The sequence below is a fragment of the Sminthopsis crassicaudata genome, chromosome 3 (genome assembly GCF_048593235.1).
Source record: "Sminthopsis crassicaudata isolate SCR6 chromosome 3, ASM4859323v1, whole genome shotgun sequence".
NCBI classification, from domain to species: Eukaryota; Metazoa; Chordata; class Mammalia; order Dasyuromorphia; family Dasyuridae; genus Sminthopsis; species Sminthopsis crassicaudata.
In genome coordinates, this window is record NC_133619.1 from 128,747,181 (window position 1) to 128,765,430 (window position 18,250).

The window sequence follows — 18,250 nt, forward strand, 5'->3', positions numbered from 1 at the left end:
TGACTACAGATACAGATAAATCTAACTTTTGCTATCTATACTGTAAAACAAAACTATTTCTCTGAACTACTTCAACTGCACTTCAGCAGGAAGGTGATCACAAGGTTATTAGCAAGACCTGACTCAAAAACAGGATTTTCTCAAAAACTGGATAAATTATGCATATACTCTTTTCATGGTTCTATAATTAGATCTACCTTTCCGGAATTTTTTTTTCTTTAAAGTATAGATCCCTCCAGGGACATTTCTCCATCTCCCACTCTTAGTTGCACTCTAAGTGACTGGAATATGGCTAGTCCTGTAGATATTAAGTCCCCACTAGTATGTTTCTCACTAAATATCATCCAGACTTAATTAGCTTTGCAGCAAAGGACTTTACAAAGATGGTATTTCAAGAACCATATATTTTTTAAAACCACGCTTCTAAGTGTGGGAATACTTTTTAACAAATACAGAAAGGTCTGTGGAAAGGATATATACAAGTTTAAAGTGCAAATTAGTGAAGTACATCTAAAGTAAAAATCCTGGTTAATTCAATTTGTGTTCTTCATTTTTAAAGACCTCATGAAAGTACTCTCGGAGATGTGCTATCCAAAAGGCTTTCAGGGTCAAGGACTTTATATAATTACTATTAGGTGTTTCACTGAGCTATCATAGTCACATTCCCTGATACTGTTATTTCTTGAATAGGTTTTCTGATTGTACACATCTTCTCCTATTGGTCCAGACTCTCGCATCCTAGCTAGATGGAATTTTAGCTACTGTTTACTTATTTCCAAAGACCTGGTCTAATAATAAAGAGATAATTTACCTTTATGTTCCCTCTCCAAGATGATTCTCTGAATTGGAACTTCTCAAGCTAGACTGCAATATTCTGAAGTGGAAATTTTCTAGCACTAGACTGGTTTACCACAGAATGACAGATTTTAAAGAGGATTAATATTTTCCTATATAGTCTGAAAAAAAATTAAGATTGTTTTTTTCAAGTGCCACTTGCTTTTTATCCAACTTCCAATATCCTATAATCTTTCCAAATTGATTAAGGATTTATTCATACTAAGTTTATAGTCTGTTACTGAATAAATTATGGTGTTTTAACTTTCTATGATTACCTTAAGTAAATATTAGAGAAAAGTCTCTAAACTTTTTACAATTTCATCTACTGATGTTGACGAAGTCTAGAATTGGGGTACCTAAATGAAATTAGGGTTTAATTGAGGTCTAGTGGCTGGTTTGGGGTACAGGGAGTAAAATAGAGCTCCCCTGCAACCCTTTTGGATTCAGCCCAAGGATACAGAGTTAAATGAGGTCTATTGGCAGCACGCACATTTACAGACTCAAAAACCTAGATTGATAAAAAAGGTTTATTATAGGGTTTGGAAGTAAAATTAAAGTCTAGTTAGTAAAATTGAAAGCAGAGATAAGAGGGCACTGGACACAGTGTTCTAGTGGACAGAGATCCTTGGCATGCCAGGCATAATGCTGCCATGTTTGGAACCTCTGAAAAGAGAGGACTCCAGCTTGGCTCTTTTATAATAGGGGGCTTTGGCTACAAGCTGAAGAGGGCTTGTGGATGGAGTTCCAGGTTGGCTCCTGTCTGGGTTTCAGCCAGGGTTAGAATTGGAATTGAATTCAATGAGTTTCAGAACTGAGCTGTCCCCACCCAGATAACAAAGATGAAACTGTTTGTGCTTGGGGTGTAGTCCCCTCCCTGAAGCATAGTGGATGGAGGTTTTCTCCTTTAAGGATTTTTCAGAGTTTGGGGTTTCCTTTTCAATGTGACCACCATAGAGGTCAACAGCAGAATAGTTTTATAGTTTTATACACACACACACACACACACACACACACACACACACACACACACACAATACACATTATATATATATATATACATATGTTCTTGTTCACTAAAGATTTATCAGACAGTTCTATAACTATCTTTTGCTACATTAAGAGAGAGAATATTAAGATATTGGGAAATGGTTATGATATAAAAACAAAATTCACTAATTACTTTTAAAAAATTCCATTAATGATCAATCTTCACTGATTATGCTTATAAAATTAATATTGTTAAAATAGTATTAAAACTATGTCAGCACTAAAAATCTTTTCTCCAATGATATATGACTTATCCTACTTTTAGTGCTTGTAACAAGATCTTATTTGCTTTGTGGCATAATCTGTCAAATTCAAAGGTTAACTGTAACATTTGAGGACTCTACAAATCCAATAAAACACTGAACTTTGTTCAAACAAATTTTGATTTAAAAGTATGTCTCTTGGCAATGTAATTGTTCTTCCTTCTCTTTTCAAAGGAGAAAACCATCTAAGTTTTTTTTAGGTTTGTCTGTTTCCCAAAGGAGATTAAGGGAAAAGTAATTTTTTGAATAAAATATGAGGAAATACTGAATCTAAATGGTGAAATTGAAACACTATATGAAGGGTAGTATTTTACTTCTTTGCTGAGACTTGATTGATAAATCGTTAAATGAGGAATATTAAATAATTGAAACTATTATGCCAATGTTGGTTCCAGAGAAAAAATACCCAAGAACCTGAAAAGAATTTCCAAATTAAATAAAATATATATTGATACAAAAAGAGTAAGGGAGATAATGAAAGATAACAAAAATATTTTAAATGCAGATTTAGCAAAAATAAATGAGGAGTCAAATTGTACATACAATACAAAAATCACATGCCTATACATCATGAATATTCTCATTGACAAAAGAATTACAGTATTTTAGCATGATTAATACTGATTAACACAAAAATTAAATTGATTATATTTTTAAAAATTAGTCTTACTGCATCTATTAAGATCACTATCTCAAATTTTTTTTTTTTTTTTTTTTTAAGATTAGTTAGTGATTGATTACTACTATTACAGTTTCTTGGGTCAATGATCTCTTACTATTCTTAAAAAAGGATTGCTACTGTGTATGCTGTCAATCATCAATAGACTTAATTAGCTTTTAACAAAGTAATTTCTCAGATAATATATTAAGAATAAAGAAAAAAATTCTACTCAACAGCTTGAGCCACACTCTCCCACAAATACCCATAAGACTATTGGAAGAATAGGAATGCATGTAAAGTTTAATTGTACTCAGAAAAATATGTAGAATACAAGTGACAATGGAATTATTTTCATTTCCTAACACTTTAGGTCAGAAAGTAGATGTTGCTATCTTTAAATGGTATTGTAATTTTATTCAAAGTTGATGTAATTTGAAATTCTTAAGAACTAGTGCCTAGAGCCATAAAAAGAAAACAAACAAACAATTTTTGAAATAAACTTAAATCCCAGTCACAATGACTAAGGCTAAATTTGATTTTATTTCTTTGAAAACATGGGGTGATAATAACTGATAAAGAAATGAGTGAAAGAGTTCGTTATTTCTCTTTTTTTTTCAATTTATGAGAAAAATAAATGTTGCCAGAGGCCTACATAAGTATCCAACTAATTATTTTAGATGAAGCTAAAAATGACGATATTCTATGTAATTTTATTATTTTAAAGGGGAAATCAAATTTATTTCTCACTTAATGTTGACTTCACTGAGTAGATAGGAGTATTTAAAATCTAATTAAAGACTGACTTAATTATAGTAAACATATGTATGAAGATCATTAAGTTTAGAAAAAACTTCATAATTGATGAATCCAAAAACTTTAATTCTTATTTTAACTTATATTGATTTCTAGACGCTTCTTTGTATGAAAATTAGGGTATAAGATTTAAAACGCAAAATTTCTATCAGAGGGATATTGTTTTAAAAGAGCAGTAGCACATTTTCCCTATGTGCATAGTGTGTTGAGACTTTACATAAAAGCTAGTACAATGATGAAATGAACAAAAGTCATCCTTGAAATCTTGAAGATATGAGTTCACATTCTGTCACTGACACAGAGCAACTAACTCTGTGACAATATGAAATTTACATAATATTTCAGTTGCCCACGTAACTTTTTAAGAGTATAAAATTATAGATAAATTTTGAATTTACATCACATTGAAGGCAAACTCACGCTGGGAGTTCCACACACTAAAACAAAAAAAAAATCAAATAATGGCCATCAAAAATATATACCTCTTTCTGCTCCATAGATCCATCATCTCTTGGGTAAATTTATTGGTTCTATATGCTCTCATCTGGGGTCACTTGGAGGCTGATTTCCATATTCTAGGGTTAGCCTCCCACCACATCTTGTAATTATTGAATAATCAGGGTTCTACTGGATAGCATAAGAGCCTCATAAATTTGGACTGGAGGGTCCCGAATTGAGCATAGCCATGTCTAGATAGTTTGAAGCCACTTGTTGTTCCTACAAAACATCAGTGTTATATGCTATGAGACCTTTTTTTACCACTAGATTGTCTATATTTATATTAGGGGATTTTAGCTGTTTTGTTTTGTTTTTGTTTGTTTATTTTTTCCTATGCTGCAATAGTTTTGTAGGCAGCATCCTTTGCTATTGCCAATGGAATTCTAGCTGATTTTTCTATTTGTTGCAGTCCTAAGTGCAAAAACCAAAACCACTCCCCCAACCCCCTCCAAAAAAAAAAAGAAAAACTTTTCATATTCCATATTCGAATAGTGACCATTATTTGGCCTTGTGCAAATTATTAGTTTTTGCTGGAGTAGACATATATGAGATGGGCTTCCTGTCTCTATCAAATTAGCAATATCAAATTAGCAATCTTAGTTGGGAGTCCCACGTCTACTTCTTCAGCAATAATGTCAGAATGGCATAACATGCTAAGAAAAATGCAGTTTTTAGACCATTCAAAAATGTTGACTATGTGCTAATAATCTTTGTATACTCTAAATATTAGTTCATTTTTAGATATAGGATATAAAAAACTACTGAATAGATAGAAAGACAGATATATAGATAGATGAAGAGGTGGATATGGGACAGAACGAAAAAGAGAGAGGGACAGAGACGAAGAGAAACAGAGACAGAAAGAAAATGCCTGCTCTAGACTTTAAAGAAACAAAACTTTAAATGACAGTAATTAGTAAGAGGATAATTGTGAACCAGGAACTAAAGACAATATAAGGAAAATTACAGAGAAGAAAAATATGATTTGATCTAAAAGAAAGGTTTTTTTTTTTTTTTGTTTGTTTTTTTAAGAATTAAAGATATTCAAAAAGAAAAAGGGTGGCATTAATATGAAGTGAATTCTTCCTCCCTTAAAGTCTCCATGCAAAGGTAAGATGATCACTGTCTGGTATATAATGGAGATGACTTTTTACAGTTATTCTTTATTTGAAAAAAGCTCTGAAGTCCATTTAGAATGTATGATTAGATGTAATCTTAAAAAGATAGGATGGGAAATGAGGAAATTGCTTATATCTATATTCACCAGAGTTGACTCAATACCAAAAAGAGTGGCTACGATAAAGAGACATTCAGAAGTTCAGAGGAGATAAAATTCCATAAAGAAGTCAATAGCTAAGCATTGTTTCAGACATCTATATATCAATGTCTAATTTAGACAATAAGAATTAGTAAGGAGTTCAAATGCATAGAGGCAAATTTTGCCACATAGATATGAAAGAATTTTGATGAGATCAAACGTTGATTGCAATATGGCTTTAGGCTGCTATACCTTTTCAAAAGAAACAGAAAAGGAACAGAATAACATTGTATATTAGGGAAGCATGTCTGTGATGAAATTGAAAATCTATGGTGAAGAAGGATAATTTAAACACTTACCTGAAGATCAATGTGGGGAAAAGCAGAAGAGAATTTGTTATAGGAAAATACTATAGAACACCACAAGCCTAGAAAAGAGACATGGTTATAAGGATTATAGAAAATGACAATTAGTCAGAAATTTGTGGCAACCTCTACTATATTAAAAGATAATTAATAATAACAACAATGACAACAGTTATATAGCACTTTGAGTTTTACAAAACATTTTGTCATTAACATTACACAAAACATTATCATCTCATTTCACCTTCAAAACAATTCTGGGAGTTAGATTCTATTAAAGTCTTTGTTTAATAGATGAGGAAACTGAACCAGAAAGAGGTCACAGTGTTAAAAAAGGTCTGAGTCAGAATTTTAATTCAGATTTTCCTGTCTCTAGATCCAGGGCTCCATCCACTAGATAACTGTTTAGTTATCCAGTAACTCTTTTTACTTGCTTTAATGATTTCCTATAAAAAGGGGAAGAGAATTTTAGCTTATTCCCATTCTTGGTATCCTTACCTGAAGGTTACACATGAACAAATATGCAACCTAATTAATATGTCAAGGTCCAGGGCAGAATGAATAAGGCTCAATCAAGGTCCGTTTACTTACTCTCAGTCGTATATGACAGCTCATCTCTCTTCAACATGTATTTGTACAAACTTTCTATCCTCATGTCAAAATTGTATATCTTATATTTATTTGTGATTTAGAATTCTTAGCCTCCTTCAAAAATCAATTTAATCTGCAACTGGATTATCTTCTTGAGTTGTCATATTTTTCAGAAACACTGAAATGCAGAAGGCCCTGAACATGTCAAGGAATAAAGTCCTGACTTGAGATGATATAATTTGTTATTTACATTCCAACCTGTACTTACTATATATGTCCTTGGAAATCAAAACAGGCACAATAAGTCAGCATCAGACTGGGAAACTTTGTGTAACTGGGAACTTTGTAGATAAGGAAACTATAATACTTTCATAATTCAATTTTCAAGGGAAAAAAAAACACTTATTTTGACATCTTACTTATTTAAGATTTCTTCTCTCTTTTAGGAGCTCTTTCCTTACCTATACTGCTTTTTCCCTGCTCTTTTGCCACTTCTTAAGAATTTATAACAATTCTTCCTCCTCTTTTTGTTGCAATTTCATAAATATACAAGTTTCTGTTTGGATTGTGAACTCCTTGCACTTGCATTGGTTTCCACATGTATTTTCATTTCTCTTGTATTAAACTCTTGTATTTTCACATATTTATGAAACTCTGATTTCCTGTTGACCATAGAAAGCTTTTGATACCTGTGGCTGCCAGTGCATTACTCTTACAAAAGTAATTTAAAAAAAATGTACCTATATATGTTATTTCCCATTAAAATATAAATTCTTTTAGGGAAGGGACTATTCTGTTTTTTGTTTTGTTTTATTTTGTCAGTTTCTGTTGAATTTAGTTGAGGTTCCAGAGAATCTGCTTTAGGTCCATCATTAATTAGAATCAGAATTAGCATGGAAGAAATAGAAATGCAGTACTTGGTTCAATTCACTTGGAAGTTACAAAAAACAGGAATTATAAGCATGTCAAGAAATATGAAGGATGGGCATAGCACAATGAATCTCCGGTCCCTGAAAAATAGGAGGAGTTCCAACAACTCTAAACAGTTATTGATTAATATAAATACCAAAAATCCATCAAACATCTTGTGTTGTTCAAAGCAATATACTTTGCCAAAGAGAACACAATTCAAAAGGGTCAAAGCCTGCATATTAGTACTTAGCTCTGGGAAACAGAGTATCTAGAAATATTTTGAGAGTCTAAGGATAGCTGCAATATTATTTAAAGAAAAAAGTAGCATAAATTCTATGGAGACAAGGGGTAGGATATTGCTCCTACCACATTCTATCCCTTGGCAGTAAGAGCCTCTGTTTTTCTGTGGAACTTAAAGCACTTAAATGATATCAAAGATTTTATTAGTTAACCCAGACCTATAAAATTCCAGAAGCCTAGTAAGAGCAATAAAGGAAGAAAAGAAAAAAAAAATGCAAATGTAGCAGAAACAAAACAGATCAAAAAATAAAGTAAATAAATGCACTAAAGGAAATATGATACAATTCTAGGAAGACGCTATGTGGGTATTAACTAGCAAATTTATGTGGTAAGTAATGACAAAGTTTTGCAGTTTCTAGGAGGTCTAAATTTTAAAATATAACAATAAGCTAGAGCAGGTTATTATCATCACCTTACATTTAGTGTCCATTAGAGGGGAAAAAAAGGCTCAGCAAGAAGAAGGAATATTTGATACTTATGAATTTGTCCCTTTATAAAGAGGGGGAAATAAAACCCATGATATTCAATTCTTCCTGACTGCTTTGAAGCTAAAATGAATTCTGAGTATATCTTCTAGTAGTTTGAAGGGGAAGCTTAAATCACTGTGCCAGATGACTTAGGTACACACTACGTGGTCCTAAACAACATTTTAGTGCACATGTCTTTGGGGTATAATTCTTAAGGATCATATTCAGTCTACTTTTTAATTTCCCAGGAGTAAGAAGCTTCTCATAGTAATCAAATAATCTCTTTGCTTTTTTACCTGGAAGTTACTAAACCTTGTATGCTCCTGGCTGCAGTTACATAATAATATATTTTTTTTCTTTCTAGCTGCTTACAATATTTTTTCCTTGAATTAGGAGCTCTGGAATTTCACTATTATATTCCTGGGAATTTTCATTTTGGGATATCTTTCAGGAGATGATCAGTGGATCCTATCCATTTCTATATTACTTTCTGAGTCTAAGTTTTTGGGTTAGTTTTCCATTACAATTTCTTGAAAAAAAAAAACTCTAAGTTCCTTTAAAAAAATAATGTCTTTCAGGTAGTTCAAAAGTTTTTAAATTATCTCCCTTCCATCTATTTTCCCCATCAGTTATTTCCCAATGAGGTATTTGATATTTTCTTCTATTTTTTTCTCTTGATTTTGTTTCTTAAAGTCTCATAGAGTCATTAGCTTGCTTTTGCCCAATTTTATTTTTTTTGGCCTGAGGCAATTGGGGTTAAGTGACTTCCCCAGAGTCATATACCTAGGAAGTATTACGTGTCTGAGACTAGATTTGAACTTAGGTCCTTCTGACTTCAGGGCTGGTACTCTATCTACTGTGCCATCTAGAAGCCCCTCCAATTTTAATATTTAATAAATTGTTTTCTTCATTTAGATTTTGCACCTCCTTTACCATTTGGTCAATTATTCTTTTTAAGGAATTCTTTATTTTAGTGATTTTTTTGTGCCTGTTTTATCATTAGGCCAATTCTGTTTTCAAGGGTGATATTCTCTTCAGTATTTTTGTGCCTCTTTTACCAAGGATATTCTCTCCCCCTAGGTTTCTTTCATTACTGTCATTTCTTTTTCCATTTTTCCCCTCTACCACTCATTTCTTTAACTCTTCCATACATACTTCCTGGCTATGAGTCCAATAAGCATTTTTCTTTTAGGCTTTGCTTGTAGCTATTTTCATACTCTTTTGAGTTTATTTCATAGTGTTCCCTGACATCAAGTAGTTTTCCATGGTCAAGTTCTTTTTGTTGCCATTATTTGTTCATTTTCCCAGCCTATGTCTTTAATTTTGAGTTTTATGATAAAGATGAAGTTCATTCTGCTCTTTTCAGAACTATTTCTGGGGCTCTACATATTTTCAGTACTTCAATGGTAGTGTGATACAGGGTGAATGTAGTCACTATTCTCATAATCTGCTCTCTTTGGTCTTTACCCAGCAATGGCTCTTGTTCTTGTAAAACCACAAGTACTAGTCCTGAAATTGTGAACAGGTACCCTGCTCTTAAGACCAATCCTACGTACTCCTCTCCAGTGTCAGCAAAGAGTCCCTTGTAGTTTCTTTCTAATCAAATGTTTGGTCCTCTTACTTTCTATTGGTGGAATGCTCCTGAAGCTCCTGCTGCTACTTTCCAAACTACCTCTAAGTGTCATTGCTGATATTCCTGTTTTATCTGGGGTCTGCTCCCAACCCAGTGCTAAGGAACTCTCATGCAAACCTCCAAAATTATCTTAGACTAGGAAAAAAAAAATGTTTCCATATGACCTTGTGATAGCTTTTCTACTACAAAATTTGATTTGATTTTAAAACAATTTTAAATTGTTTATAGAAAAATATTTCGGCCAGTTCAGGTGGGTCCTCCCTTGTAAATTATCATTTTGGTTCCAATAATATTGTCTTTTATGAATTAGGAATTCTTTCTAGACATATATTATCTGTCTTGTGTTATATCTATATTCTATTATATATGTGATATGTGTAGTTAATACATGTAGATGATTTTTCTTCCTCTTCCTCCCCCCCTCCATTTTCAGTTTCAGACTTTCTTGCTCATACAGAAGAAATGGGAAAAATAGTTTGTTGACACCAATTTTGGTTGCTTCATTGATTTAAAATCTTTATTTTATAATTTAAAAATAATTTTAATAACTTCTATTGCTACATTGCCTTTATTTCCAAATAAATTCTTCTCTCCTCCCCAATACAGCATGTTTTTCTGACAAATTTTAAGGGAAAAAAAATCATCAACTAGCAAATCACTTATGTCTGTCAGTATATTCAATTATTCTCACCCTTACATACCACAACCCCCTCCTTTCCCCTCTCTGAAAATCATGGGTAAAATGTTATTTCTCTTGCTGACCATGAACCAGGCATCCCTACCTAGGTACCTGTCTTCTTATATTTTAACCTACTGCCCAGGAAAAGAACATAGAAATTCTTAATTGATGATAGATGATTCTTGTCTGACTGGATTTTCTTTTTTACTTTTTTTTCTGTCTTAAACAAACTTCCCACTTTTCAAGTCCTCCAAGTTTTAGATATAATACTGAAATTAACTGGTACATGATTGACAGAGTTAAATTTGTGCCTTTAAATCTCACAGGGCTGGAAACCAAACACAAACAAAAATGCATTTTTAAAATACACAAAAATATTGAAAGATACTGAGGAAATCTATTGCTTTCAGTTGCTAGCTTATGGAGGATTTATGGAAGGATATGGGTAATCACATGGGATGAAAAGGCATGAGCTATTTGCAATATACATGGATAGAAGTAGTCAATCATTAATCAATATATCAAAACACATATCTAGACCACAAACCTATAACACTCCCCCAAACACTAAATTTTATACTACCATATTTGAAGCTTATTGTGGTTTGTTATTGGCACCTCACATCAAATAAAAAATAAAAAAGGAGTGGGTAGGGTAAGGGATCTGTACACCAACTTTTGTTTAATCATAGAATATGATCCTTATTATTTGGTATATTTGTTTGTCTTTTTCCTAGTTCAAATCAATTCCACAACTGCATTGCCCAGAACCCAGCTTGACTTTCTCAACTCTGATACTGACAGCAGTATTATATAATGGAAAAAGCACTGAGAAAAAAAAATAAAAAGAGCACTGAGCTGAAATGTTTTAATTGAGATTCCCCATGGGAAGGCAGAACATGGGAAAGATGCAGCTGTCCATAATTGTTCTCTTTACACTGGTAATTAATTGGTGGAGTAGGTGTGCTAGGAAGGCAGCCCCTGGGTGTTTGTCAATGAATCCTAGAGTATAATAAGAATGTGCAGAGAACAGGGAATTAAATAATTTTCTTTGAGTGACTATGTGGAAGCCAAGAGACTAAATAATGATGATTGCAGAAATAGTTGGAAAATTAACACAGCACCTAATACATGTTAGGCACATAGTAAGCACTCAATGAATGTTTTGAAATTAGGCTGAATCAAGTTGAATTGGTTAGTGTTGTACTAAATAACTAGTGGTATGAACCAGGCAGCCAAAGAGAAGAACTGGGTGAAGGAATGTCTCCGCCGTGGCAGATTTAATTGGAAAAGAAAAGGGAAATGAGAACACTCAGGGCTGAAAAGGAATAGTTTCATAATTGGCCTTTAGGCCAAGGAAAAGAAGCATTGAAAGCAGTTGGTAAAACAGAAATCTTGAGAATCAAGCAGAGAAAAAAGTAAATGATTCAAATAGAAAAAAAGAGAGAAAAACAAGGAGAAAATATGAATAAAGATATGTAGGATGAACTGGAAATTGGAAAAGTGAGCAAGGAGACTTCTCTCACCATATGTGCTATTGACAGTTTGAACATTTTGGAACATACCACAAATGTGTAGAAAGTCATTCTTGTTCATGAACTCTGAAACCTAAGAAGAAAAGAATAAATGGAATGAGATGATTATAGCTGAGAAAGCCAAGTTAAGGCAGACAAATGCATAGCAACAATAGAAACAGTATGTTTTGAGAAGAAAAAAAAAAAAAAAAAAAAAAGAGGATAATTTACTATGTGGTTATTCTATCCACTATGTGACCTGAGAGTAGAGATTGAACACTAGAGGGAGGATATTGAAATAGAATGTAGATATCTAGATATGGAACCCTAGAGCAACTTCTTAGGAGCAGAATATTAGAGAGTGGAGGAAGAATAAAAGTAGAATTTAGAAATGACTGTCTCTTCAGAGTGAGTGGATAAGCTGATTATTAAGAGAACATGGTGAAACAAAAGCAAAAGTAGATATACTTTAGCTGTTCAGTAGGTGTACAGTCATCTATGTGTAGTCTTCCATGAATTAATCATAGGTTCAAACATTGCTTAGTAGTGAATTCCCATCAATGTCTATGAAAATGAAGAAAATTAATGTGAAGAAGTCAGTAAGAGTTGGATGTGAACTCAACTATTAGAAAGCCATGAAGTGTCTTATGTATAATAATAAGATTAGAGTACCTAATTAGGCAAGATTAATTACAGGTTTTAAGTACTTATTTTGTGGTAGAGTCAATCCCTGCTACTAGGAGTTGCAGATGTGAAGTTGGTATGTATTGAAGATGCAACATCTCTGGATGTTTTGGGTTCTTTCAAGAACTAAGCTATGCTCAGTCTGCTCCAAGATATATCAATCTTCTGTCCTCTGAGATCAAAATTATCAAGAATTATTTTTCTAGTAATTACTTCAAGGATGGTTAGTAGAAGTTTCCTAAGCAGGAAGCATTTACATCCTTTACATTTAGGCCAATAATAACAATTTTTTATTAGATCAGATTAGAATGGGAAGACAACAAATTCACCTAGCTATTTCTCTAAATTTTATAAGCAGATTTTCCTGAGGTTATTTCATTCCTAGACACTATAGTTTGCATTAACTTCAACAATACAAATCTCTCAATATCTTTGCCTGATTGTTTTGCTTCATCTTATCTTTTCTCCTGCTGCTACCTTATCACAGTGTCACAAAATCTCAGAAGTAACTTCTGAGGCCATTTCTTCCAAACTGACCCTGACTCCCTTCTACAATATATTCCAGAGTTATCATTTGATTAACCACCACTCACTCCATTATAGAGAATATATTATCCATGGAGACAATCTATTCCATTTTAGGCAATTCTGATTGTTGGAAAGTTTTCTCATACATCAAACTTAAAATTGGCCTATTTCCAACTTTTACCCTTTGTTCTTGTTCTTCTTTTTGGGGCCAAATATAATTTCTGCCATTTAAGTACCACCAAAATGCAGACAATAGTCACGTCTACACTGTCTTCACTATTCTAGGTTAACCCTTTCTAGTTCCTTTAGTTCATACTCACATGACTTTTAATATTGATGTTCTCTGCCACCCTAATAGCTTTCTTATGTCCAAAATCATCTGTGATTTTCTAAAATGTGGCACCAGTAATTAATACAAAACTCTAGGTGTGTCCTAATCAATTTAGAGTAATAAGCAACTATCATTTCCCTAGTTCTGTACACTATGCCTCCCTTATTTCAGTGTAAGATGGCATTAATTTTTTTGGTCTGCTAAATCACATCAACTGTTACTACTAAGTTTACAGAATGTTAAAATTCCTATGGGTCTCTTATGTGAATTATTATTTAGATGTATCTTCCATTCTCATCTTCTAAATATTATAAATAAATTCTGAATCCCAAAAAGGGTACAGTAAATGAGCAACCTCAGGATGAGTGATGCACTTGAAACTTTTAATTGTTCCTGCAGAAAAGAGGTATAAAAACTCCATGAGTTCACACATTGATGTAGAAAGGAGAATAAGTTTTTATACTCTAAATTTAGTCCTATTCCTCCGGTAAGAATTCTGTTTGGCCAAAGCCCTTTTGGTTTATATCCACTCCTTACATGTTGCTCCTAGACATATTTTTTCTCCCTGGTCATACATCCCATGTTCAAAAATGACAACCTTCTCTGCCCTCAGGGTATGTCAGGTAATATGCAATTAGCCTATTAAGCAAGTATAAAGAAGAAAAGCCTTCTCCTGGTCTTTGACTCTGGTGTGTTTAAACCAGTTTCTAGCTTATTCCCTTTTATCAGAACTTTGCAGTTAGACTAGTTCCTTCTGAAAACTGAGTGGTCAGCACTCCTATATTACCTTGAAACTTTCAACATCTTGTGGAAAACAAACTCTGAATATTTCTAACATAAATATAAAAGATTTTTGAACTCATCTCATCCTCTCATTTTCCATGTAGTTACTTTTCTTTGAGGTATTTCAAGAGAAAGAAGTAGAAAACTTTCATTATGTTTTGATATATCATTATAAATGTGATAATACATATCCCACTCAGTAGAAAAGTGTTGAGTCCTTATTTGAATTCCTTCACTTTTGTTATCAAAACTGTTTCCTAATATTTAAAAGTTACATGATTTTAACAGTAAATTTTTATCTCAGGTTCTAATATAATTCTGTCAATCAGAAGTGAGAAATAGTAGTAACTATTATTTAATCTATGATCATTTTAAAATAATGAAAAGTTTCAGTTTCTTGCCCCTCAACTCTTCTGTATCGATATGAAATTGTATTCATTAAGTTTTATTTTTAACTATTAAAATTATTTTCCTAAATAGCATTTTTATATTTATCTCCAAACTAACAATTTTAAATGATTCAATATATTTCATGTCATTATATCATATAGATGTGTTTTCAAATATCTTAATGTATCATATTTGAATTTAATGCAAAGAAAGCTTTATATCAGATGGCTAGAAATGTTTAAAAAATTGGTGTTAAGGATTCTTATATTGGTATATTTTGCAGCCTATTTAATTAGAATTAAGAATTGCACAATCAGCTAACTGCTAACTAACCTGAATTAAAATATTGAAGCAAAGGGAATAATCAAATCCAAGGTCCATTCCAAATTTCAGAAACACAGATATGGAAATTTTGGAGGAAGAGGTAGTGAACTAGAAGAAAAGTTAGTAACACAAGAAATTTGAGACATTCTCTGAATCCAAAGTCAGAAATACAAGATTTCAGGATGAGAACAATTTGAGTAAATAACATAGTTATAACTTCAGCATGGAAGAGAATTGAGCAAGAGAGGTTCTCACTCAGGTAAATTCTTAGGATATAACTATTTGGCCCTATTTAGTACTGCCTCTTATGAAATCTAAGGGTTCCCAAGAGATTTTACCAAAAGGTAAAACACACCTAAGAACCTTGCTCTCCCACTGGAATCTTGACTTAAGTCTCCAAATCTTTATTCTGTAAGTCTCCTGATCTCATAGGAAGGGTTCAACTCTTGAAGCAGTCTAAACTTGCATCCTAGATAAACTATACTGGCTGCTCTAACACATCAATGACATCCTCAAAGGAAAAGAGCAACTGAAGCAAGGTTTATACATGAAATTCTATTTTTCTTTCTTTTTTTGCATTGTTTAGAAATTAATCTCCAGTAACTATTACTAAAGCAATGTTTGTCTTAGCTAAATGCAGTTTCTGCTCTAACTCTAAGCATATAGCTTTGAACACATTAGGTACATGATTAATGGATTAATATTAAACTCTTTCTCTTTGATTTTAATTATTACTTTAGTTTCTGAATTCTGTTTTTTATCTTGAACTCTGGGTCTGCCAGCCCTAGGAATTTTTATTCCAATTACCAGCTGTATTCCACTAGCAAATGATAATGATGATGATAGTGATTGTGAGAGTGATAATGGTGATGATAATAAATAACTTGGCCAATGAATGCACATCTTTTCTTTCTAGACCATACCTTCAACTTTAACACTGGCACAATCCTCTCTTTCATATACTCTTAATTACAAAAAGCCAGGAGAAATTCAGATTGGGGGCACCTAGTTATAGGGAATTTGTATTAAAAAAAAAAGATTATTGATGTAGAAAATTATGATTTCACGTTCTGAGTAAGTAAATACTGAATACCTTTATTCCTATAATTTTTCTTCTGAGAATAGTATAAAAAGATGTGTATGTGGGAAGGGGTAATAAAGTAAATGGATATTCCTGGTAAATATGAGGAAAATAGGCCAGATATAATTCTGAAAATTCAAATTAGTTGCGGCTGCCCAGGAAAATTACTTAGGAATAATTGATTGATGATAGGAACCAGTTCTTTTTTTCATTTTATTATTATTATTATTTTTTTAATTTTATAATTATAATTTTTGACAGTATGTATGTATGAGTAATTTTTTAATAACATTATCCCTTGTATTCATTTTTCCAAATTTTCCCCTCCCTCCCTCTACTCACTCCCCTGGATGACAGGAAATCCTATACATTTTACATGTGTTACAGTATAACCTAGATACAATATATGTGTGTAAATCCAATTTTCTTGTTGCACTTTTAAGTATTAGATTCCAAAGGTATAAGTAACCTGGGTAGATAGACATTCCAAAGGTATAAGTAACCTGGGTAGATAGACAGTAGTGCTAACAGTTTACATTCAATTCCCAGTGTTCCTTCTCTGGGTGTAGTTGTTTATATCCATCATTGATCAAGTGGAAGTGGGTTGGATCTTCTTTATGTTGAAGATATCCACTTGATAGGAACCAGTTTTGACAATACAAATAATTACTGAAAAAGAAATGTGATTGGTTGTGGATTTCCAAACAAAAGTAGTTCATACAGGTTTATAAAGTACTACCCTCATAACAGCTTTGTGAACTGAGTAATGCATGTATTTTTATCCTATTTTACAGATGAGGAAAACAAAGATTTGAGGGTGGAAGTGACTAGGAAGATTCTAAGATAATAATGAGATCCAAATCTCTTGACTTCACATCTAGCATTCTTTCCCTTTGTTACCCTGAACAAGCAAAATGATCTCCAAGTACATACAATGAGGGAAAAAATATCTGAAAATGCCACATGACTAAGCAGCATAAGGAGCTAAAATGCTAATAGAAATGCTGAAAACTGGTGCAGATTAACAAGTAGGTGTACAAGTAAATATAGAATGCTTGTAGGAGTAAGACTGGGAAAGCTGTAGCAGAAAATGAGATGCAACTTGTAAAAGGCATAAGAAAACATAGAATTAAAAGAGTCTTAAATGTATCATGAACTAAAGAAAAATAAAGCAAATTATTTTTTTAAATCTATTTAAGTAGGTAAATTGCTAATATAGATTACCAAAAATCAAACTACTCCCCAGTCTTAGTACTTCTATCCTGGTTTGATGATGCCAAAAACATGTATTTATCATGCCCTGTGTACAAACAACTCTATCAGGTGATCTTTAGAAAAATAAAATGAATACAATTCAACTAAACATTTAATTGCATATTGTATACATACCATTGTGTAATGGTGGAATTCTAAGGGAGTTTTACATTCATCTTGTAAAATAGGGATGGAGGCCACTTCAGGCACAAAAACAGAAAGGGCACAAAATTATAGATGTACAGAATACATATTGCAGAAAGTAAAACAATTTTTCTTCAATGTAAGAAGAAAAGGTTGATGAGGTTGAACACTGAGAGATTATAGAGGGTTTTAAATATTGAGCGATCTTCAATAAAGCTTGGTTCATATTGATGAGATTTGGCTCCCCTCAATTCCCAGTCTGGAGCCAAAAATGATGAGGTTTGACACAGGTCAGGGAGTTGTGGGAATCCCCTTCTGATCAGGGCAGGTCTTTTGTAAATGAATTTATGAACCCAAAAAGTTAAACTGGCAAAAGAAGTTTATTGTTAGAACTGAGAAGTTAGCCTTTGCAGGCTGACTTCCTTAGTGACAGGGTCCAACAGAGAAGTAAAGATCTAGCAGAGAAATGCCAACAGAGAGGTAAATAAGGAGGAAATAGGTGAGAGATAAAGAGGGAGTAAAAAAAAAAAGTGAATGTCTTTTCAGTAGGCAGAGGGTCGAGGTTTCTTGAAGAGAGATGTTCCTTGGCATGATTCCTGATTTTGGCCCTCCTCAAGGAATTGAACTGAAGGAACCTTGTTATATAGGTATCTTGGTGAGGGGCTGGGACAGCCTGAGCTAATCAGACCAGGATTTCTCAATTAAAAGATAATTTAGAATTTCAAAAAGATCAATGGAAGTTGATTTGCCCTTGAATAGTGTTGTTTCTCTCATCCTGGGAAGATGGGCCCTCTCTAGACTCCTTGGAGTTAGAAAGATCATGATCTCTCAGATCCAAAAAGGGAACACAATATCAGAGTGATAATTTTAAAGGAAAAGGGAACACAGTAAAG

The 18,250-nt window shown here is 32.8% G+C and overlaps 1 long non-coding RNA gene across 1 annotated transcript in view; it reads right to left on the reverse strand.

Annotated features, from left to right (window-relative positions):
- Nucleotides 1–5,737: 5,737 nt before the first annotated feature.
- The window catches only part of LOC141564915 (uncharacterized), a 247,167-nt gene continuing 234,654 nt past the window's right edge, over nucleotides 5,738–18,250 (reverse strand). The window contains exons 4-5 of the long non-coding RNA XR_012488799.1: nucleotides 11,890–11,932; nucleotides 5,738–5,804 (exon numbers count right to left, since the gene is read on the reverse strand). This is a non-coding gene — a long non-coding RNA (uncharacterized LOC141564915). The remainder of the gene's footprint in view (nucleotides 5,805–11,889; nucleotides 11,933–18,250) is intronic.